Source organism: Rattus rattus, chromosome 5 (assembly GCF_011064425.1).
Source record: "Rattus rattus isolate New Zealand chromosome 5, Rrattus_CSIRO_v1, whole genome shotgun sequence".
In the NCBI taxonomy this organism is placed as follows: Eukaryota; Metazoa; Chordata; class Mammalia; order Rodentia; family Muridae; genus Rattus; species Rattus rattus.
The window spans coordinates 103,368,236-103,378,177 of record NC_046158.1 but is presented as its reverse complement, the minus strand read 5'-3'; positions in this window follow the sequence as shown (position 1 = coordinate 103,378,177).

Genomic DNA, 9,942 nt, shown 5'->3' with positions numbered 1-9,942 from the left:
CTGGCTGTTCACGAACTTGTGCCATTTCAAAACCAGCCCAGCACACGGAGGCTTTGCTGGGAACTTTGCTGGTGTAAACAAACCTCTCTGACACTCAGCTCTCGAGATTTGCCCTGTGGTGCTGAGCCTAGGATGCTGCGTCATCTGAATAGAAGGTAGAAGGTCTGTTCTCAGCTAGTGAGGCAGAGCTGCCCACGGACTCTCGGAAGCAGTGCCAGGGAAATGGGCCACTGCGTGCTGAATGCTTTTGTGATCTCCCCCTCAAGACTCAATACACAAACCAGTTTACGCAGCAAAAACATTGCTCACAGTGGGTGTCAGCCACAGCAGATGCCCAAACACAGAATTTTCAACACATGTGAAACAAGCTAAAAAAAAAAAAGGAAGCAGGAACCGAAAGGTACAAGCTCATGTTCGACACAGAACAGAAATCTGCAGCACATAGTAGGCCTGCAGGAAACAGTAGTTGGTTGGTTAAAGAGCAATGATTCTTAGAAACAGTCCCAGAAATGTGCAAGTGCCCAGTTTAAATAAAGTAGCCCATTAAACATGAATTTACCAAGGGGGGGGGAGGAAGACATGGGTAGCTAGCTTTGCTGTAAGATTTATTATTCTCTTTTGATCGGTCTTAAAATCTGTGAAACAAACCACAGATAAAGCCAGAAGTGTACAGCTTATGTTATATGACAAAGATCTGTGTAAACACCCAGGACTAAGAAATAGAACTTTACAGCCACCGCAGGTGCCCCTTTATGCACCTCAACTTGTGTTTTGCTAAGGAAACCACCCTCCTGACCTGGGCATTGGTTACTTGAAGTGTGTGTCTGGCCAGCAGTATAATGCCCCTCACTGGGGTCATCTTCAGGAAGCCATTGTCCAGTCTTGTCTCTATCACTGCTCTCTGTGCTGTTGGGCTGCTGGCCTCCTCTTCTCTCTTTCTTACAGCTGACTTCCCAGTCCCCCACTGTGCCGATTCCCACATCCTTGAGGCATCCTTCAGATGGTCCCCATGTGTGTTTTCCACATTGCCGCAGCTCCGTGTGGAGGCTTCCTCACACTCAGGCCCATCGTCCAGGCAGATTGGAGGTGGGATGTGTTCAGGAAACACACCGGGGCCACTGTCTGTCTCTGCGATGTGAGCAGCCCGGTTTGCACACCCTGGGATTATATGGCGTCTGCAGACGGAGGCGTTTGAGTGCTACAGTGTTCGCATTCACAGAGACAGTTTCTATCCCTACTCTCTGTACCCAAGGCGAGCAGTTCAAGGTGAAGCATGGGTGATTCTTTCCCACCAGCCACTAGTTCCAAAGGGAGTTACTGTCCTCCAAACTAGCCAATTAGATTAAGCATGATTTGAATTAGCTAATTTATATTTGATAGGCTCTGCTCAACTGCACTGGTTCCTTTTGAAGGCCAAGTTGGCTCAGCTAGGGGCAACCTCTTCCCCATGCCTTCTGAGAGCCTGACATGATCTCGACTCTATTTGACAACTTCCTTATCAGGTAGAAACAAGTGCTCCAGGCTTGCCTTAGAGGTTAGCCCTTTCCTCCATAATGCTTCTTTGCTTTTTTTAAACAAAGCACTTCAAGACCACGGGCTAGTGAGATGCCAGATGCCACCAACCATGATCACCTGAATTTGATCCCTGGGAACTATGTGGTGCAAGAGAATTTACTCCCATATCCTGTCTGCTGACTGAGACATGTGCATTATGGTACAGGCATGCGCACACAAGTAAATGCAATCAAAGCAATTCAAGAAGAATCATAAGACTGCGATCTAAGTTGATATGCTGTTAGAGACACTTAATTGCTATTTTGTTTCCAATCTATCTTCTTTCTATCTCTGGCTCTCTGTCTGTCTGTTTGTCTGTCTCCCTTCTTCCCCCTCCCTTCCCCTCTCTCTCTTATCTCCTGTGAGTTCACTCATTCTCTCTCTCTCTCTCTCTCTCTCTCTCTCTCTTTCTCTCTCTCTCTCTCATGCACGTACATACACACATGCAAATTCATGGTCTTCTTTCTTCTGTTTTGGTGTTTGGGACACAGGACTTACTATGTAGCCTAGCCTGGGTTATCATGCCCAGGCTAGCCTGGCACCCATGACCCTCCTCCATTATCTGGCATCACAGGTACAGTTCTGACAACTTTACTTCCTAATAAAGTAACTTGAGGCTCCCCATGACACCCCTCCTCAGTGCACGACTAAGCCTATAAATTGGGCCTTTCTTGCTCTTAGCTGCATCCCCGTCTTTCATGCCCAGAGAACTCATGAACCCAGAGAATAATGGAATTAGCATGGCCTCATGCCACCGAGAGAGCCTCAACTTAATAATACAGCCAGAAGCTGAATCAGAGGAGCTGCTGAGAGGGTGCAGCTCCCTTCTGTTCTCTTTGAGCCCCACCCCCACTACCTGCATAGCTCGAGCATACCGCATTAGCTCTGCCATCCTCAGGAATTGGTCTGGACTCACAAGTGTGCATGTTTGCTACTCGGCTAATGTTCCTTTAAATGTGGAATGATAATCTCTGAGTCCTTCCATGCTGATAATTTTTTTCAAAAGAATCCTTATTCTTTTTTTAAAATTGAAAGTAGATTCTTCTCCCATACAACACATTCTAACCACAGTTTCCCACTCCCTCCATGACTCCTAGCTTCCCTGACCTCCCCTCTCCCCCAGATCCACTCCCCCTCCATTTCCTCTTCAGAAAAAAAAGCAGGCTTCGAAGCAACAGGACAAAACGAGACACAACAAGGCAAGGCAAAAGCCCTCACATGGAGGCTGGACAAGGCCACTCAGGAGGGAAAAGAGCCCCAGGAGCAGCCCTGCTAGATAGGGACCACCTGCTCACACCACTCCCTTGGTTATCTTAAATATGTTTCCTCACCCGCTTACCCTCCTGCCTCAGTTTCCCCAGCCTTGTAGCCCCCTCCACTCATATTTGCTTACTTAATCTTTTCCTCTCCACCTTACTTAAGATGTCTTATGATATCATCTGTTGTGTCTTTAGTTCTCTCTGCTTTGGGAGTCTCTGTTTGAAGTTGCTCCTTTTTGTAACACCTAGTTTCCTTTTTGTAACACCTAGTTTCCTTTTTGTAACACCTTTTCATTCTGTTCTTTGTGTCTTCTGAGTTCCTTTGTGTCTTAGGGTGCAGACTCCACAGCTCTGACGGCTCCAGGGAATGTTTCTAGCTCGTTTGGAGGGATGTGGTGTAGTTCTTATTCTCATACCATTTTGTGGGATTTTGCCTGTTCTGATTTTTACACCGAATTAATTTTCCCTGAACTTATAACAGAATGTCCTTGTTTAGCCTGGCATTTCTTAATTCACAAATCTTCTTCCCATGTCTTCTTAGCATGCCTATCTTGTTTTGAGACAGAGTCTCCCAGAGCCCACGATGTTCTTGAACTTGGTATAATAGAGGATGACTTTGGACTTCTGCTCCTTCTGCTTCCACCTCCCAAATGCTCAGATGCTCTTTCCCCAGCTGGTGGCACTGTTTGGGAAGCTTCTGCAATCTCTAAGCAGGGCAGAGCCTTACAGGAGGATGTGCATCACTGGGGACAAACTGAGTTTTTATAGCCATTCTCCCTCTCTGATTCCTGTGTGTGCACGCTGTGTGGTCCACCAGCCTTCCTGTGCATGCTGTGTGACCCCCTAGCATGTTTCTGCCATCCCTCCCAGGAGCTGTAATCCAAAGCAAACCCCCTTTTTCTTAAAGTCACTTCTGTTAGTGATTTTATCACAGAAATGAATAACACAAGTTCCTCCTTTTTGATCAAGTTGTAAAGGTTGGGGGGGGCATTTTTCCTTTGTAAGAAACAAAGCTATCACAATTCAGGGCTCTCTGTTCATTGATCAATTTCAGGTAACAGCTTTGGGCACCTCACATTTACTGATGCAGGCAACCACTATTCATGCTTGGGTATCAAAGCCAATGGTTGCCTGTTAGACACCCAGTTCTAAAGAAGAAAGGAGTTCTCACTTGTTTCTCAGTAGAAATACCCAAGACTTTGAAAATTAATGGTAAGGAGGGTAGGCATGATGATTAAAATAAAATCTTCAGGTAACATTGGGAAGATGGGGAGTTACTGGGGTGCATTTACCAATCCAGTGCTTTATAGGTGATGATGGGTCAGTTACCTAAAATCTGAGGGTACATACTTCCCATGTGACAGTCAAGAGGTGGCTTGAACAAGGCCTGTCTAATGCCACAGTGCATGAAAAAACCGTGTGGAGCTTTTTAGGGATTAAGCCTCGCCTGAATTCTACAATTCAAGCTCTGCTTGAATTCCTACAGCTCTCCCGCGTTTGATGGGTGCCCTGCTCTTGTGGGGAGCAAGTGAGTGGACAGACGAGTGGAGCGAATGACATTCCTGTCTCACTGGCTTCTCTAGAAAACACCCCCCAGGACCTGTAGGAATACAGCAGGTCTTTGCAGTCATTTATCTGATATAAAATGCCATCAACACAGTCTCCAAACAGTTGTCTGGGATGTCCCCTAACTCAGTGGCTCCCATAGCTCTTCAGCTCCACCTGCTGATGCATTAAGTAGGTTCTGGTATGGAAGGAAAGTTATATGTTGGTCACCCTGCTTTTACCTGCATGGTAGTCTCTGCAATGAAGGTTTTCATAGGTTGCCCTGTGACAGGGAGGCCTGAGGAAGTGGCGGTTATGGCTGTGCCTATGCTCCACTCAGCTTGTCAGCAGCTCCCTTTATTCCCTAACTCCTGATTAGTATAGATAATGTTTGCATAAAAGGGCACACATTATTTTCTAATTGTCGTTTGCTCTTTAAGCACATAGAGGCAAGTCCATTGGCAGCATTTAATGTGTTGAGTGCTTGTCACCATGTCATGAACAGCCTGAGAGGATGGATGTGGAGTGAGCAGAGTGTAAGAGCGTCGCCTCCCAGAGTCTTCTCTGTCCCCACAGTTACGCTCCCGAACTTCTTTCTCTTGTGTTCCTCATTAGGAAGCAGCTTGAGTTTCAGCGTGAACAGGAGCTCGTGATCTGACCTCCCAGGGTCTTTGATTTTTGCGCTACCTTGAGACAGATAAAGCTAGAAGCAAGGCAGCATTCTGCTCGGTATTTTATGTATTTGTATGAGCCCTGTCACCTTCCACAGACACCCTCTTCCCCGTGTTTAGTGAGCCGGGAAACCCACTGACACCGAGCATCGAAACCAAGACTGGGCCCTGACCTCGGGCATGGGTGAGGACCTGCAGTTTGCAACTCCGTTTAAATGGGTTTTATTGCTGTGTCTTTGTGCAGTGGGTGGTGGTTAACTCAGAGACTCACATCCGGTTAAAGTGTCAGTGGACTGCTCAGTCATACATGGGACAGCTGCAGCATCCCCCCAGTCAGGGACTGTCACTCAGGAGGGAGCAGAAAGGACAGAGCAAGCCAGAGGTCAGGGAGTACCGAAACAAAGCAGTATCTTTTGGACATGATAGCGTGACAGGACCATTGGTGGCACCCACCAGTTCACTCACAGCAGCTGCAGGAGATCAAATCCGTCAACGTTCTAGCATGCAGTCGGAAGAGGTTCCTCTGAGGCGTTGCAGACGGTTAATGACGTCTGGGGGAGGGGGAGTCAGCTCTCTTTAAGGGTGTGGTCCCCAGTAAGGTCAGTCATCCTCCAGAGGACGGACACACACTCAGGAGCAACTGGGAGACCCAGACTGGACTCAATGGGTGGCTAAACTAAAGAAGGGGACGCGGAGCTGAGGAGGTGGGAGCTGATGGTACATCTGGGAGGAGTTAGGGGAACAGCGAGAGAGGAGGATGAATTTGAGTAAAACGCACTGTACAAGATGCCTAAAAATGAATAGGAATACTGAAGAGTAAAGGTAAATGTGTGGACTGGAAGGCTTGTTAGTAGGGATGGGAGGGAGGCCAAGGGCGTGGGTATAATCAGAGTGCACCACCTCCATGTACAAGAGTGTCAGAAATGCAACGGAAGTCCAAACAGCAGCTACACCAACCTTCGAGCAAAGCAGAGCAGCCACCCTTAGGTTTTCAGGCCCCATAAGACTTGTACTGGTTCCTTTCTCCACCTCCACAGGGCACATCCCCAGATTACTGAAAACTATTCCAATTTCGTAGATCAGGTATTATTTAAAGTAAACAACACGGTACTGGAGAGTTGATGGATCAGTGGTTAAGGTCACTGGCTGTGCTTCCAGAGGACCAGGGTTCAATTCCCAGTACCCACGTAGCAGCTAACAACTCTCTGTAACTCCAGTTCCTGAGGTTTTCTGCTGCCCCCTTCTGGCCTCTGTCAGAACTGCATACCTGTGGTGTACAGATGTACGCGCAGACTTGACACAGGCACACATTTAAAAAAACAAAACAAAACAAAACAAAACAACAACAACAAAAACCAAGCATTTTGAGCTGAGATAATTCTAGAATTATCAGAACCCAGTTAAATGCACCCTTTTGTGCCCTTTCTGAAGGAGTGCACGGGACAGTACATTTTGCACTAGGTGATTACTGGAAGTTGGCTGGTAGCCCAGCTCTCAGTGAAACGAAGTGTGCTGGGCAGAAAACTTCAGCGAGGGGGAAATTCAGCAGATTTTCTTTAGCTATATTTAAATTGAGTGAAATTTGACATTTTTGATACTTGTTACTCTCGGTTCTTCTGAGTTCATCTCGCAATTTCAGCTCTCAGGGATCCAGCAATGCCCTCCTAGGGCCTCAGTATTTTGTGGTTTAATGAATGATCTGGAAAAAAGCCCGTCTCCAGTGTGGCTTTCTCACTTCCCCCTCCATCTCTACTTCGCTGCGAGCCCAGAGGAGGGGTGAGGACTCTGAGCGGAGCATGCAGATTTATTTTCTTTGCTTTAATATAATAACGCCCTCAGGGTCCAAGTTAGCATAATCGTTTTTCCTCTAGCGGCTGTGTGAAGGCTGCCGTCCCCACGAGGGGAGATTGATGTTCCTTCTGCTCAGGATGAGGAAGATTGGCAGGAATTCTTCAGATTTTTCTGGAATTTCTTGGAAGTCCTCCCCTAGGCTTCGAAATCAAAAGTCATAGGGCTCATCCGGGCTGAAAAGAAGATTCTGGTCCTGAAAAGAGAACCTAGTATAGGGTTTGTCCTTCTCTCTGTGAGGCTTGGGCTCTGCAAGTTCTTCTATTTCCTGAAGGCCTTCCTTAACAATCAGATGCGGGTTGGCCTTGTGTCTGGTGTTTTGGGGTGGGAGGCATGGAATTAGAGGAGACAAAAATTAGTCAATTAGTCTGGTTAGCAAATCCATGACCAGAGCACCAGGTTTTGTGGGCCGACCCTGTTCTCAGAACAGAACTAGAGGTAAAACAAACTACCCTCCTGAATGCATTGTCTGGACATGTCAAATGTCCAGACGCAAACCAAATTTCCCTTTTTAGAAAATGAAGACACACACACCCTTCCTTTGTCTTCCTTCCCTTGTCTACCTGTTTCTTCAAACTGGAAGGGTTTTAAAGAGTATATTCATAAACGAGAGCCTTCCTGACCCCTTGAAGGAATGCTGTCCCAGAAACTGGATATATAGGTAACACATGGACACATTCAGGGAAAGTCTGAGCTGCAGAAGGCTACTCTGCCTGAGGTCATGCCAGCACAGGCGACTGTAGCCAGGGAAGGGACATAAAATATGGCCATTTCAGCCTAAAACCCTATTTTAGTTGGATGGCTGAGACTCGAGAGCTCCCTGCTGGCTTGGCTGAGGCTTCCTCTATTTTCCCTTTATTTCACAAGTGCTAAACCCCAGTAGATGCACCATCCCCCAGTTATCTCAGTCACAACTTCTGAAGAGTTGTTTCAATGATCGACACTAAGCCTTTCTGAGTTCTGTAGAGGTCAGAGCTCAGAATGCCAGACTTCTCTTGTGGCTCATAAGCAATGAATTTTGGAAGCCATAGATGCTATTGATTTGATGGGTGGTAGCCATAAGGAAAGGGAAATGAAGACAAGGGCAGAAAGTGTTTAAAAACATCATTCCCAATGCGTCTCTATTAAACAGATAGGAACTCTTGGGTACCAGGCCAGGCCAGCTCTGATTGCTGGAGTCCAGTGGGAGCTTTATCCCGAGTACCCCAAGGTTGTATCCCACGACTCCTAGCTGGCCTCATCTCTTTGTCTGTATTGCCCTAGGTATCACAGAGGCTGGTGCTCGTGGACAGGAAGAATCGGCAGCCGTGATGGTGGTGGTGGTATGGTTATAGTCTTGTTTTCAGCCTTTCTCTCACTTAGTGTTTCTAGGCTTCCCCTACGACTCACTCAACTGTTTCTGTGGCTCCTGGAGATCCTTCTAATTCTGAGGCTGGCAGATTGTCCAGTGGGACACAGAAGGAACAGGAGGTTCAAGTTCAAAGGCAGCCCCCCCTTACGTCCTTGCTGCTCTTGCCTGAGGGTGACAGTTCAGCCACCAGCCTTCCTGCTCTCAGACTCACGCTCGTCCCATTTTGCTTTTCCTATTGAAGGAGGGTGGCTCAACAGCACCCCATCCGGCGTTAGCACAGCCAGTGATTCTGAGCCAGCTCCACTCCAAGGTGGGAGGTCACAAGAAGACTTCCGGGAGGGTGGGGCTTTCTACTGTTGTTTGGGGCGGGGCAGGGGAGCTCAAAGGAAAACTTAAGGTTTCTAGACAAGTCCTCAGAGTCTTCTTACTCCCTGAAGAAACTGTCAGAAAATCATTTGCACCTCCCACACAGCAAGTCAAAAGTCTTCTAAGGCAAATATTATTTTAGAAACATATAATTTCTTTAAAATTATACACACATATGTATAATTTGGGAATTTCCTAATGCAAACAATGTATTTCAGTCACCTTCTCAACTCCTCCTGGATTCCCTGTCTTTTCTCCCTTCCATTTAATGTTCTCTTTTATGTTTGTTTGTATAGTGCTGAGTCCCATTGCGTGCCCACATGGGTTTGTTTGTGGTCATTCACCTCCCAGGGACCACAACACTAAAGAAAATTGACCCTCTTTCCCCTCGCAGCCATCACCTGGCAACAGTTCCCCAGCTAGGGGTGAGATATTATTCTAGGATTCTGATGGTGGGAAGACCATGCTTCTACATAGCTGATACATTCTTCAAAAGATTATGTATGTATGCACACATGTGCGTGTTTACTTCGTGTGTGTGTGTGTGTGTGTGTGTGTGTGTGTGTGTGTGTGTGTGTGTGTGTGTGTATCATGTATCTGGGTTCCAGAAACATAGGACAGAATGGAGTTGTGGATCCCAGGGAGCTACAGTTGTCAGGTCCTCTGGAAGAGCGGCAAGTGCTTACAACTGCTAAGTTATCTCTCCGTCCTGTAAGTTGATAATGTTTTTTTGTGAATATTTTAAATGAATTTTCTTCTTCCTCTTCTTCTTCTTCCTTCTTCTTCTTCTTCTTCTTCTTCTTCTTCTTCTTCTTCTTCTTCTTCTTCTTCTTCTTCTTCTTCTCCTTCTCCTTCTCCTTCTTCCTCCTCCTCTTCCTCCTCCTCCTCCTCCTCTTCCTCCTCCTTCTTCTGAGTCAGATTAAACTTTAGCCAATATACAGAAAAACATAGCACGTATTTTTTTTCCTATGAGAAAAATCTGGGTATCATTAACACTCATTTTGATAACTTTGTTGTTTATCGAAAGAACAAATTTGTGCAGTTGGCATTTCATCAGAGAGGTAAATAATTTCCCCCAGGGTTACACAATAGAAAATGGCAAAGCTAAAATTTAAGCTTGTGGATGTTAGCCTCTGGAATCATTCCTGCCCCCATATTACAGGCTAATTCTACCACTGGCCTAGAATACAGTTTCGAATGCAGAACTCCATCCCTGAATTCCGTCTCCTTGCTGCAGGTGCTTGGTTGTAGGACTGCTGTGGCTGCTGTAGGGCATTCTGCCACGATTCCGTGGAAAATCGGGGCATATGTCTATGATTTGAGCAGCTTTGAAAAGCAACAGGGGAGA